Source organism: Anopheles arabiensis, chromosome 3 (assembly GCF_016920715.1).
Source record: "Anopheles arabiensis isolate DONGOLA chromosome 3, AaraD3, whole genome shotgun sequence".
Classification (NCBI taxonomy): Eukaryota; Metazoa; Arthropoda; class Insecta; order Diptera; family Culicidae; genus Anopheles; species Anopheles arabiensis.
The window spans coordinates 69,409,327-69,423,980 of record NC_053518.1 but is presented as its reverse complement, the minus strand read 5'-3'; the positions used below and the strand labels follow the sequence as shown (position 1 = coordinate 69,423,980).

Genomic DNA, 14,654 nt, shown 5'->3' with positions numbered 1-14,654 from the left:
GGGTTTGAAAAAGCCCATCAAGAACAGCATCAGAACAGAAACAAAAAACTGAGCAGCGTTCCAGCTGCTGGAGCTGAGAGTCATCATTGTTCCGTTCCAACGTGGGTTGGCGTAAAATCAATTAACATAAATATCAATCTCTCACGCGGGGCAATTTGTGCCCAAGTGCGCACGAAAGAGTTACAATGTACCATTTTTCTGGTCACATGTGGTGTAATCGGTTTTTGTTACTGTTCGATGGCGTTATTATTTTGTAATGGAGTTTGTGTGTGTTTTATTTTTGTTGTTGAACCTCTCCCTCGTGTCTGGGCTTTGTGAATTGTGTGATTCTGGGTGTGAAATGTGTCTATTGTGCGTTGGCAAGCATACAACCCTCCCAAGTAGCGCGATGAAGGTCCGCACCAACATCAACCTTTTAATCCATCACAAACAAACTAGATGAAAGAAGTTGTCCTCCCTAACACCTACCTAGAGGCTTTACACGCTGTGTGCTGAAGGATTTTCTGCGCACACTCTTTGTGTGTATGTTTCTGTCTCTTTAAGCCCATTAAGGTGGCGCTAAACTACAGCCGTCAATATTGACTGAGACAGGGGAGGCGTTGGTTTTTGAAAAAAAAGAAGAAAGGGGTTTTTGTGTGCGCCTAGCGTTACGGCGTTACCAGGAGGAGGTGTCACGCAAAAATGATCGCGAAATGCTTCGGCAAAACTGAGTGTTGTTAGGTTAGAAGACAAAAAAGGGAAGAAAAAGTCTCTTTATAATAATGATGATATATTCTGACGCTATCCCTGCCTCTCATTCTTTTTTTCCAGGACGCAAATTGCACAAAATACACAGTACAATCACATCAGGCAAGATTATTAATGTCTCGAGCGGGACACGTGCACATGGTCGGTCCCCGACCGTGGTACGCTTGGCCGAGCGCTGTAACCGTGCGTGACGTGCGCGCGCGTAACTATTGGTGGCGCTCGATTGTAACGATGAGCGATGGAGGAGATGTTTTATCACTGCCCCTGCAGCAACAAAAAAGTGGTGTACATTGACGCAAAAACTTCCTGGTAAAAAGCTGGAGATTTTTCACGGTATAAACGGTTTAAGGGCCGACGAGAGAGAGAGAGGGAATTTAGCTGAAAAAAGCGAACAATTTGACGGTATAAAAGGGGTTCTATTTTGTGTGGGGAGGAATTGCGTTGTTGCGTTTATTGTTCGAAGAAAGTAAAGGAGTTTGACGATCCCGATGGTTTGCTATCGCTTTGAACTCTGTCTCTCTCTTTCCCCCTGTGTGTGTGTGGCATCCAACGAGACAAAAGAACCAGTCATTCAGATCAGATCAGCGTGCTTGGTTGCGCTGTCGAACCGAAAATAGCAATCGCAAGAGCGCAATGTAAACACACAAACAGTGCTGGCGCATACCCGCTTGTGCAGCAGTTTCTAGCATCCGTCGGAATTTCGGGCATTCCCCCAAAGGAACGCTCTTTCACTCTGTGTGGCTTGTGTGTGTGCTGTTATTGCGTTTCTCGTGAAACGTTCCAAGCGAAGAGGATAGTTTTTATCCCGTTTGCGTACCTTCCCGGCCAATGAACGGCAGCATCCTTGATCCTTAACAAAACGTCGAACTATTCCAGCAGAAGCATCCTGTTTACCTAAACGATTTTATTTCGGCAACCAGCGCACACAGCAATTGCGGAAAACTTTGCAACCAGCGGCGCACGGTTCGCTTCGTTCTGTTGACTTGATTGAAATGAAATGACACGTGGCGCAGGCATTCGTCGGCGGAAGAATTGATGTGTTGATGCGTCCTCCGCGTCCCTGGCACAATCGAGCAACAAAATTGTCGACGTTGTAGTTAAAGGATTTGGGGCGCAGAGGGAAAGAGAGAGAGAACATCTCCACAACGTTCTCCAAACACAGAAAGAGGAAGCTCTGATTGCAAAGTGAACGCTGCTAACGATAACATCAGCACTTGAGCTTTTGGGGGACGCCCCGACACTGCCTGCTCTGTTGGCGACCATTTTGTTAGTCAATATTTTAATTCCATAGTAATAAGGCGATTTCTATCGCTCTGATTGACCCTAAGTTACCAATTCACACTGCGTTGTGGTACTTGATCTGTGAGATCGACTGGTTTCTTATCGACTGGCGGTCAGCCATCCTCCTAATATTCAAATAGCCTTCCAGACTCGTGGCGACTGTTTAATATTCATCTAGATGGCCGGGTGGCGACAGCCAACCAACTGGTAGGTGGTACCACATAAACGCTTTGGGTGGGGAACGGCGTTGTTGGCGATCTTTAACTCCAAGAGCTACACACTTAGCTCGGTAGGCGCCAACCATTGAAGAACTGCCGACGTCCACCCTCTCCGACCGATCCAAATGATAATGTGCACAATTAAAGAAACGATTATTAATGTTCTATTTTCGGGTGTCCCGCACTCTCTCTCTCTCTCCTTGTATGTGTGTCTGTGTGTGTGTTTTAGCCTTGGGAATTTTGTCCGTAAATCCATTCGGTTGGAGTGGGTTGGGTAGATCCAATTTTGGAAACACCAAATCGGTAGCACCAAACGAGCGCTGGGAGTGAGTGGTGGCCGTTTAGGGCGGGCAGACACAAACGTTTAGCAGCGATCGTTGCCACCTCCATCACCTAGGAATTAGTGTTCCACAGTGTCATTACGATTGTGTTCCGTGAGCTGTGGGGCGGGGGGGGGGGAGAGGTCTCACGGAAGGACGGAATCTTCTAATCTCACCGGATGAGTTACCGACTTGGCGGGCTCTAATGGAACGGAACGGTTTTGCCGGGAAGGAAGGTGTTGAAAAGCGATTTTCTTGCGTCGTGCGCTGGGATGAGAAGTCTAAGTGGACGCTTTAAGTGTAGCAGGCCCTCTCGCTCTCTCTCTCTCACTCTCTCTCTCTTTAGCATGATTATCCAACGGTGCCGAAATTCTAGTTAAACTTCTGCGGTTTTCCAATCCCACGACTCGCTCGTGTAAGCGGTAGTCGGCAGATCTCAGAGGTGTTGAGAGCGGGCGAATTGGGATTTAATTGTTACCTCCCACCATTCTACTAACTTAGGCTTAAGAGCGTGTCTCCGTCTTTGCGTGTGTGTGTATGTCTGAGTCTTCTTACAGTACACGCCTGCCACATGCGGGGGACTCTGCGGTTGGTTAAGTAATTAATGATTCACTTGACCGGGCGAGTCATCGGCTGTTCCACCTCCTCCCAGTGTCGGAAACCGGAAACATCTGTTCGTGAACGATTTCGAGAAGAAATGACACCACAGCTCGAGCAGAGCAGAGCGCTCTGGGGCAAACGAGAGAGCGTAGAAGAAAACGGCATAAGGTCATAGGTCTTCGCTCGTTCATTTGGCTCGTTCGGCTTGGTTCAGCGGTGCGATTTATCGCTGGCAATTGATATAAAATATCACCGCCGAAAGTGACAGTTTTACGGCTGCATGCTTTGAAATTAAAATATAATTACAAACCCACCCACTGGCAAAGGCGGGGAGCATGGCGAGAAAGGGCTGTTTGGTGAGTATCATCCGCGATCGCGATTGGGTGGCGGTGTTCATAAATATTCGAAAGAGTCTATTTGTCTAGTCTAGGCGAGTGGGAAAAAGGATCCAGTGTCAACGCTGCCAGCCTCATCTTTAATGGACAATCATCTGCAGATAATGAGGCGGCGCTCTATAATAAGGCAAAGGTTCTCAAGCATGCAGACTGTGGTTAAAAAGTAGAAATGTCGGGATTGAAAATACCTCAGAACGAATTTCTAGCACAGCCAGAATTGAGTTAGAGCCAATAAAAATTACTGTAAAGCAATGAACGGGCAAGATGCGCCATCCTGAAGTGCCTCCCATTAGCAATGAATATTCGATTCCGACCATTCCATCGCGTCATTCCCTCTCAAGGGGATGAATATTTGATAAGGCGAACAAACGCATGTACTTCATATCTCTAGCACCAATGGGAACCATTAGGGGCAGAATTCAGAACACACCGGGATTTTCCTTACGCTCCTTCACCCAAGGATTGAACTAACAAATAGGTTCAATATCGTCTCTTAAAACCCCAGGCCAACACAACGAGCCTGTATAGATGCTGCAATACTTAACAAATTGAACGATTTTCAATTCATTCAGTAACACACTTTCCACTTCCTGCAAGATCGAGGAAAATATACGGAGGAACCCGCCCTATAAAGTAAGGGACTCCCGGCGTCTTCAAGTAGCTTGGTTGGTAAAAAATGTATGCCATAGGTGAAGCGGTACCAGCACATAAATAAGTGTGCTGCTCTATATATATTTGTCCTTTTTATCGCCATTTTCTTCTCCAAATGCTTCCAGCAATCCCCCAACACAGCACTGACACACGCGTTGTCGCGTTGGATGATCTCCCCCTCTTTTTGAAGGCATTTGAAGGAAAAATCACTTTCCTGATTTGATTTTGCTGCTCCAGCGTGTATCATCTCTCACTCTGACTGGGGCCTTTTTACTATTCCATCGAGCCATCCAGCTGCTAGCACCTTCGAGCAATCGATTATGCGATTCGTTCGGTCGCTAAAAAGGGGTTTTCGCTTTGATTAGGTTGGACGGTGGCGCGAGCAGACGACGGCACGCCTCGTGAAAATTTATATAAAAACGTCAAACGGAGGACGGAGGAAATAATCACGATAAGAATTCCAATATTCTTCCACCCGGGCCCGCTGGAGGACGACGAAGGAAATCCAACGATAAGTGTGAGAGAGAGAGCGGGAGAGGCTCTCATACAGTGCCCGTCCTTTAAAGGTGTACGAGCACGCTTTTCCTTTGCGCTCGAAGCACGTGGAAGCACGTGTACAACAAAACCTTCGCTCACACTTTCCACACCCTCCAGGGGCGGAAAGCTGGAAGGTATCTGATTCATTGCGTGACCTGAGTAGCACACACACACACACACACACGCCCAGTAGCACATTCAGGGGTCCCCGCTTTACTGCGCCTTGAAAAATTGCCTCCAGCACGGCGTTGAAAAATGAATGAATTCCTCAACGAACGGGGCCTACGATGCGCCTTACAAGGAAGCAACGATTCGTCCCTTTTTTTTTGCTACACTTCTCTTAGGATTCCGTTTTTTCTTTTTCTTCACTCACACACACCCAAACACGCATTGCGATACACATAGGCGTCATCGGAGCTCGTTTGCATTACCCCGGAAAGGGCCCAGCGCCAGGCGGTTGAATGTAGGACAGCAAGAGGCAGTTTATCGAAGTGCGTTTCGAAATTTAATTAAAGTCCCAAAAGCAACGCATGTGGAAATGCTTTCCGTTGCCGACGACTGGGAGCAAATGAATGGAAAAGGGTGACCCTTACCTCTCTAGCTACCCGCATCCGCAACTGTGGACTGGCGAGCCGACCGGGGTTTCATTTGTATTAATTCAAATTATCAATAATCACGACATACTTTCATTAGAGAAAGAGAGCGACCGAACGGACTACCGGGCGAGTGCGGCGAACGGGTCTTCGGTCGGTGAAATGCTAGAACAAACATCCGAAGACGAAGAAAGAGCTCAGCCGTCTTGAGTTGCCCAAGCACCGCTGGGGTTATGTTGACGTTCGTTCAAGGTGTGGCATACCGTTTGGGCGTGTGAAGAACGGGGTGAAAACCCATTAGGCTGGGAAAATGACTATACAGGCAGCAGCAGTAGCAGAAGGTGTTAGACCGGGTGAGGCAAATATTTGCGGTTGATGACACTCATATAGGAGGTCATAATAGGATCCTTGTATTGGAAGGTTTATTAAATTCAATATAAATCTCATTTTGAAGTAGATTCTTGGGATTTACAGCGCATAATTCTACCCAATTGAAAGGTTTGATAAATACGTTACAACTTACAATGAATGACTGGAAAAAGAAGTTTTAATTAATGCCCAAACCGGTGTATGTTCGGCAGTTCTGGGTTGTGAAACAAACACAAGAAAACCAAAACAAAATGTAACGAAAACAAACCCATTTTTACCCTTTTTTAGCCCCTGGTGAAACAAAAGTTTCCTATTTTGCTTATCTATCGCTGACAGCCTCAATTCCAACGGCTTTAATACTTTAATGGAAATCGGAAAAACCCATGGCCGCTTCCCAACCGACGCAGACAGTTGCAAATGGGAGTTAAATTAATTAAAAATTCACCCAGCGTGTCCCTGCGAATAGAAGCTTCAGCAGCAAAATCATGCTACAATGTGTCATTGTGAGGTTAGAGATATTTAAAGAAAATTGAAATAAAAAGGAAGATTTTCCATAAGAATACTCTTTTTATTCGAAAGAGTCCTTTTTCTCACCCCAACACCCCCAATGAGATTTGCCCTTCTCAGGACCTTATTATTAACCAACTACCCACTTCAAGCAGGGAGCAGCGTATTGTTATTTTTCAATTAAATATTCACCCCTTCTCCCTCCCCTTCTCGACACACACACACACACGTCCCATTTGCTTAGATGTAGTGTAATCAATCTCACTTGAACTCATTCGCCCATTGTGTCGCCTTGCTGCTGGATGGAGTTGACGCGCGTCTTTCCCGAAAGTCATTCGATTTAATGTTTCTTAATTGACATTTTCAATCCATTTGGGGGAAAGGCAGGGCCGGCGGAACGGCGAAGAATATTATTAGCCATTGGCGGTTCGTTCAGCAGACGAAACATTGTATCAAAACTGTATGAATAAGTCTGTATGTGTGCCTCCCAGGTTCCATAGATCACTCGGCTGTTGTTCGACGGGTCCTGTTTTCCGACAAGCGGTCGGAAAAAGGGCTGCCCGTAAAGTCACCACACACAAAGACACACACACAAAAACCGTTCGACTAGCGCCTTAATTGGATTCTTGTCCCATGGACTCTTGTCGGACGTGTTTCCTGTGCGAGGGGGCACCCGGATGAAGTTACATCAACAACTTGGGATGGATCGGTTTTTGCTTCGGACGGGGGTTGAATGAGACGGATAGAACAACGGCAGTTTTTATCTTAATCTGTGGTTGGTTTTGGAGTGCAGATTCTTGTGTCGCTTTTTTGTGTGTGTGTTTTTGGGAAGAATTCATGAGGCGATCCTCATCCCTTGCCAGGAGAGTTTGGCGGGCGGACGTGGTTGTGATTATGTTTCATTTTGATTTTACACTAATTAATCATTGTTTAATGTTTGTTCAGCTTGCGCGCGCAAGCGAAGGGAGGGCAGGAAGATTGAACGGGTGAAAAGTTGAAGAAGTAATTCTAGGCAAGGCGACTTGTATGCACTCGAGAACTTTTTGGACCGATTGTTACACCCGCCCGACGACGACGAAGAGGGAAGAACGGATTGGTTTTATATCGAAGGCGAAGTTCTTCTGGAGAAGTCTGTGATAAATGAGATGCCGACCGTGTGAAGGTTAGCCTGAGCTAACTGAAGATATGTGAATACTACTGGCGCTTGTTTGCCCAACAGCCGCTAGGCAAAACAGCAAAGGCCCGAGCGCTTCTGTGCCGCCAACTTTAAAGACCATTCCATTTAAAGGGGCGAATTTTTGTAGCAAAATTAAGTGTACCTTACCCTGCAGCGGCGTTCGGTGGGTTCGCTTTAAGAGTCCGATAAGAGAGACTCAAGCAGGAGGAAAGGCAGATTATCTTCATCCAATCAGCCACCCCAGGGCTTCGGCCTTAGCAATCATCTTCCCAAACAGGGGAACAATGGAGGAGTTCGGTTCGCTTATCCGCAAAAATATTTGCACTAATGACTGACTTCCTTTTTCCGTGAACCAGATGTGAATCCCATCCTATCCCTTCGTTGGAGGAGTGGTTTTGTGGCGGGGAAGGCGGATGTTTATCTCGACAGGGGCTCTCGCTCATTAAACTACCGAACCCTTTTCCCCTCGAGACACAGAGAGAGAGATAGATATTGGTGCAGTAGGAAACAAGAACAGTGAATGAAGGGATATCAGGCTTTGCTGGGTTTCCTGGGTTACAATTTTCCCCAATATTAGGTCCGATAGCATCTCTTCATTAATAAATTGTTGCGAATTCGAAATGGCGTGGTGGGAAAACGAACGCTTGCGTTCGGGCATATGTGCCGTCTTCTTCGCCTGGATGGACAACAGTTGGCCGGCTAAATATCAATTAATTCTCAATCCTTTCCGCGCGGTTCCCGCAACAATGGTCCACTCAATATCCCCTCTCCAAGCCGAGTCTGAGCCAAATGGGTGATGATGAATTTCTAATGACCTGTCTGCTGGCCGGGGCAACGGGTGCATGGTGGTGCAGATTTTCTCAGCACGTGCGCATTTGAGTTGACCGAATTATCACGGGAACAAGGAGGCAAAAACAGGGTGAGAAAAGGGATGAAGGGAGTAGGGACGTAGAATTTCCCTTTCGCAAACGAGGTTTTTGGTGTGTGTGTTTTTTTTTATTTATTTGCCTTCCTCAGTGCGCTCGCCTGTGTGTGTGTGTGTGTGTTGGTGTGTGGCGGGCTCGATGAAGAACAATATTTTCCTTCGTTAAAGTTAAAACAAACACACACACACGTGCACACGCAAAGCGATACGGGAAATGTGGAAAATGTTCCAGAACTGTGTGTTGCCTTTTTGCCACATACACGCACACACGACTAACGACCGAGTAGGGCGAAAGATAGGTTATGTTTTCTCCAAACAAGAGGTTTCGTTTTCTTTTGTGTGTGTGTGTATTTTTCTCTCTGCTGCCATCTCCTTCTAGTCCTCCCCCTGCTCCGTTTTTAATGCAGAGAGCATCCTCTTCACCTTGGGCCACCCACGGACAGTAACATACGCACTGATGGTGGGGGATATGGAGGGTTTTGGGTGGTAAAGTTTGCTAACTTTCGGAAGACCTTCTGGCATCACCGAGGAACCTGAATAAACACGGTGGCAATGTAATGCTCATGCATACAAATATATATAAAGCAAGAGAGAGATAGAGAGGTACATCGCGCGCGCGTTGGGAAATTCGCCGTCCGTGTGCCGCTGCATGGAATTTCCAAAGCATGAAGGTTGGGACATGTGTGAGAGGGAGTTTCTGCCGAAGTCAGTCAGTCAGTGAGTCAGTCAGCCATAAGTCAGCTGATGAAAGATCGTGAACTTTTCCCGGGCGACAGATCTTCTCCGGAGGGGCTCTCGAGAAGTTACCACCCGCTGAAACTCAAAGCCTGATGATATGATATGTTAAATGCGTGAGATGTGAGTTTGTTACGAGCAAAGGAATAGAATGTTTCGCCTCAAGATAACAATCGTTCCGACAGTCGTTTTTCGGTCTGTGTGGAGTAGTGGTGGAGGGTTTTCAGAACGGCGTATGGGTGTTCCTTGTCTCTGGTTGGGGTTGTTCGTCTAATTTTTGTCCCCGTGCCTCGTTAGCGACGCACAAATAAGGGGAAAAGTTCAAAGAACGCAGCAAACTTCTTTTTTCGTACCAGGCAAAGCTTACGCGAGCTTACGCTTTACAAATTTCCAGGAGCTTGTCGAATTGCGTTTCGAAAGCACACGTGTGATGGTGAATTCTCAGAAATAGAAGGTATTTTTAACGCGAACACTGTCTAAACCTTCTTCACTGCAGAGTAGGTCCTAGTATTTCCGTAATTTATAGGACTAAATCATAAGCTCTGATTGTCTGAGATTCTAAGAGATTCTTCTAATCAATATAGAGCTTAATTAATTCCGATTCGATTCCATCCCATCGCACTTAACGCGAATTAATCAACCCGTTTTCAATTGCACTAATCCGTGAATTCCCATTCCCCCCGCCCCCCCGTCATCTCCCAGCCAAGAACCAGCCACCTGCATTGCTTTGGAACGGCAGCCAAGAACACAGCAGGGACAACTTTCCCTCATTACGTGACCGATAACAGCAAAACCCAATCAAAACCTCCCACCGAACGTACCGGAAATAGATCCTCGATTCGATGGAAACTTTGCCCGACCAACGAGTGTGTATATGTGAGTGTGTGTGTGTGAGTAAAGTTTTCCTGTCATCGTTACTTACCGGTTGCATCGTTGCTTTCTCAGACAAAATGAGGCGAAGAAGCAAAAAAGAGGGGGAAAAACAAACTCGCACACACAAGACAGCACACGTCCTATAATTTATGCGCGCACATTCCCACCCATTCGATAGTGAGGTTGGGGGTTGGGGGGTTGGGGGGAATGCTCCATGAGCATGATGATAAGATTCCGACCTCCCCGTTTCCAAACCAAACCCCTGAAGTGGGCACCGTACACGGTGGAAGAATTTCACAAGCACCAGGTTCAAAGGAAAACGAATGGAGGAAAAACTCCAAATCCCACCCTCCTAGAGGTACATTGGAAGGGGAAAGGGGAGGGATTGGACAAAGAGGAATGGTGGTGATGGTGGTGGTGGCGGTCCAAAGCATAACGGCAATTTGTTCGAATCCTTCATGATCAAAGTAAAACCCGGCGACGTACCCCGACAGTACGGGAACGTACGCCCGGTGCGGATCCTTGAGAAAAGCGCTCGATTATGACGCTTTTCCTGGCACATGTGCCTTCGTTCTCCATGTGGGAGGGGAAGGGAGCCAGGGAGTTGGAGTTCCGTTCTTGCAAAACCGTGGGAGAATTTTTCCAACATGCAGCCCAATACCCGAGACAGCAGGTGTCTCTCCCTCTCTTTGTTGGGGTTGTAAGTGCCAGCACACACTTACCCGCTGGGTGGAAAACGACCCAGTATATGTGTGTAGCATTTTTGTGGGATTTCATTCCCCCCCCGCCTCTCCCCCACTTATCCCACAACAGGAACGCTGTGGCAACGATTCCTGCGCTAAAGTGCAATAATAAAATAATCTCAAGCGTTCCAAACCGAACCCCGCACGAGCTCGGGGTTTTATGGAATATTTGCGTGCCTGTGAGTCTCCCGGGGTGAAATTGGGTCATGTCTGCCCGACAAGTCCTTAACTGCCGTGTGTCGAGCTTCACTGTGTGTGTGTGAGTGTGTTGGTGTAGAATCGATTCGAAAAGAAGCATTACCATTTTCCCGTACCACATACACAGAGCGCCACAGCGAGGGTAGCCGGTAGCTATAAACCTTCAGAAGCGTTTTTCCGAAGCCACATTTCTTAAAGTCTTACCTCGTGGAACTCCACCTCAGAATGCCACACTTCAGTATTCCGCTCGTGTGTATGTGTTTCTATGGAGCAATAAGTTTAATCGCTAATTCAGCGTCCTCTGCCGGGCAGGTCCGGGATTTTGGGCGCAACATCTCTCCCCTCATAAAATGTATCCAAAATCGCCCGGGCGAAAAGGGAAGAGAACTCGAGATAATTCACTCCAGCGCTGCGGCAAAGAAAGGGCAGCAGAATCTTGCGGTTAGCCCTAAATGATTGCAATCCCGTTCCCGGCCATGTCCTTGTAGTGCCAAAGGCGCTCTTTCTCTACGTATGACTGTGTGTGTGAATAAGGTTCAGGCCACCAAGTCGTCCCAGGCAATGGTTGTTTTTATTTTCCTTTCCCTTCACACAGGCTTTTCCACAGCGGTCGTGTGCCGAAGGGTCGTGCCCGTTTTGCGCCGGGACCGGGCATAAATCTATAAAATCTAATATAATTTATTATTAATTTCACACCATTTTAATAGATTTTCCAAAATAACAATAAAATTCAATTTGGCATTCCCGCACGGTGGTGGCATGTCAGTGTGCTCGGTGTATGTCTGCACACACTCCAAGCTCCAAGGCACCCAACCAACCAACCAACAAATCCAGCCGGGTTTGTGTGGAGAGGTTAGCCGTTGCATGAAAAGTGGCTGACCGTGGATGGAATCGTATCAGACAGCTCACCCTCCCAGTGCGGGTAAGCGTTGGGTGTGCTGCTTTAGAGGCGGTTTGTCTGGGCATAGACGACCCAATGTTCGCTCGCCGCTGCCATTTCGCTTCACGGCCATTGATGATGATTGGATTTTCGGCGGAGTTTCGGGGGGGCCGCGTTCTTCGCATGCGGAGATATCCAACGCAAGGCATTCGGTTCTTTGCGGTTGCATCGCCGCCGTAGAATTGAAAGTGAACGGGGTAGTTTTAAGCCGAAGCATGCAAGGGCTGCATCAGCGCGCGTGTGTGTGTTTGTCTATTGTTGGTCCTGCATCGTTATACGCTGCATTGATTCCAGGCTTTCCACCAGCAGAGCGTGGAGGGTTTTAGGCAAACCGAAAACAACACTCCAGATTGAACCAGACGTCTCCCTCCCGCCTGGGCTAGGTGTCGGTTGCACATTCTAAACCGTTTAGCAGTGAGGCGCAGTTGATGGCTTCTTTCATTGGGAGTGCGCGTGAAACGACGACTAGGCGCGCAGGCTACAAGATCTCGTTGGCGTTCCCGGTAGAGCCAGACATAGCCAAGTCTCGTACTACCGTCATGAAAACAATTGAAATGGCCGACAGAGGATGAAAGTAAAACTCCCTTGGGATCCTGGAGCGTTCCCGAGAGAGTGAGAGAGAAGTGGAGTTGTGTCCCAATACAACAACCTGTGGTTCTTGTGTTGCGTTCAAGTTATTCCAGTTTTTGCTCGCTCCAAAATCTCTCCAGTTTTCGTTCCTGCTTTTTATTCCCAAAGTCATTGCCCTTGGTGCAAGGATTTTGCAAAGCAGCAAGGGCCCGTGCAATAATTTAATAAACCTCAAGGATTCCCGACACATCCCGCTTCTCGGTGCGTCCAACCAGAACCGGACCAACATTGCGCGGCCAAGGGTGTGGGTGGTATTGCAATAATAAAGCAAACTATTTAAACGAGAGCACTGGTTGGGGGAAACCGTAGCCGTGGACTGACGGGAGAATGACCAGGGGCGTCGTTAGTCCAGCATGATTTTATGCCCACCGCTGGCACTCCGGGCGGGAAGTTCTCCCTTTTGCAGTGCGTACGAGGACAGCGCAACACGGATGCGTTTAGAATATTTCACAGCCACCGTCAGTGCGTATTCTACGTGAGTGAAAGCCTCGTAACAGGATTGTTTGCTTTCCTCAACTACTCGTACCCGGTCGTTCCTCGATTTCTGTTGAGCCTGACGGAGAAACATCTACGTAAGGGTGCATCCATAATCAACTTGAAGGACAGGCTCGGTCAGGCACACGGAGAGTGGACAGCGGCTCTGCGGCCGTCGGCACAGGAGATAAGAGCGTACTTGAGAGCCGGGTGAGCTCCGAGGGGAACGTGGGCAGCAGTAGTAGTAGTGGTGCTGGAGTAAATTGGATTGCATCTTCATCAAGCCGGGCGGCGCTCTGTGGGCGCTCGCAGCCCGAGCACGATGTCCACGATGGTCCTTGAGTTGGTGCTTAGCCAAGCCGGAAAGCCAAGAAGAGATTGGCTCGGCGCTCTGCCGGACGAACCGGTGACGTTGTCGGATTGTGCTGTTTAGACTACGGATTGCGATAAATTAAATATTTCAAGTGAAGAAAATCCGGTTTTACTGTTCCCGGTATCGTCCCTGCTTCACGACGACGATGATGATGATGATGGCGATGGTGATGATACGTCGAAAGAAGGGCCAAGAGAGAGAGAAAGAGAGACATTGCTCGGATTTTGCGGTGATAAAACAACCATCCGAGACGACCATTAGAATATGGTCGCCTGTCTCGCTGCCGTTGCAAGAATGTTCTGGCAGGACGTGTGCAGGACGTGCACTGCGGGCGTGTCCACAAAGGCGTCCCCTCCTGGACAGTAGCGTGTCCGGATGCGTCTGGATTGATGCTTAAAAATTCTCGTCTCTCCCATTCAGCAGCAGGACCCAAAAATTACGCCTCCAAAGCGTCGAAGGAACGGGCCACTCTTTTCACTTGAACGGCAAACGGTGTGTAAATGATGGAAAATTTATTAACATCCCACAAGCTAAATGGGGAAGAGAGCAAAGGAAGTGGAAGCCTATGCCGATCAACATTGTTGCCAATGTCCGGCCGGAAAGGGGTGGTTCTCTCCGCTTCCGTAGTCCAGCAGAGAAGGACTTTTCCCTCTCCTAACAAGCTGACGTCTTTTTACAATGTTAGTATATGTGTATGCTTGTGAGTGTGTGTGTGTGTGTTTGTAACCAACACAATCTAGAAGAGGAACCATAAATTGCATACTGTGTGCGTGTGTGTGTCCTTTCTGTCTCTCCAGAATAGCCCAACCCTAGACCAGGAGCAGTTTGTGGGCTCCCAGACCATTGCTGACATATTTTGCCTTTCGGTTCGGTCTGGGGGGGTCTGGAGGCCAGTTTTGGTGGTGATGGCTATTAAAAAGTATGCAAAACATGCTTTCCCGACTCGTCGGGGAACCTAAACCTAGACACCCTGCTGTGGCTGTGGTGTTTTGCCTTTGATATCGACCCCTTTTTAGGACCGGGCTGGCGCAACACACGCTGGCTGGCACGGATTCGGTCGGATTTGTCTTGCACGCAGGAAGTTTCCAAAAAGGGATTCAAGGTTTCCAAAAAGAGAACCACACAGCAGGAGGCACCAAGCACCAAGCGGAAATCTAACCAGAACACAAGCATCGACGGCGGAAACGTCTGCCCTCACAGTGACAGGCTCGGTGGTACTTCTTTTTATTCCCCGCGACTCCGGAAGCGATTCCAAGCCGGCTTGTAAAAGGTATTATGATAACAACAATATTCCAACACACATTCCCAGGTGGATTCATACAGTGAATGCTGTCCGCAGTCGGAAGTTGTACCGGATAAAGCCGCGTC

General features: G+C 47.9%; 1 protein-coding gene across 6 annotated transcripts in view; it reads right to left on the bottom strand.

Moving 5' to 3' along the window:
* Positions 1 to 14,654, bottom strand: part of LOC120903644 (teneurin-m) — a 520,615-nt gene that overhangs the window by 23,916 nt on the left and 482,045 nt on the right. The gene's annotated exons all lie outside the window — the stretch shown is intronic.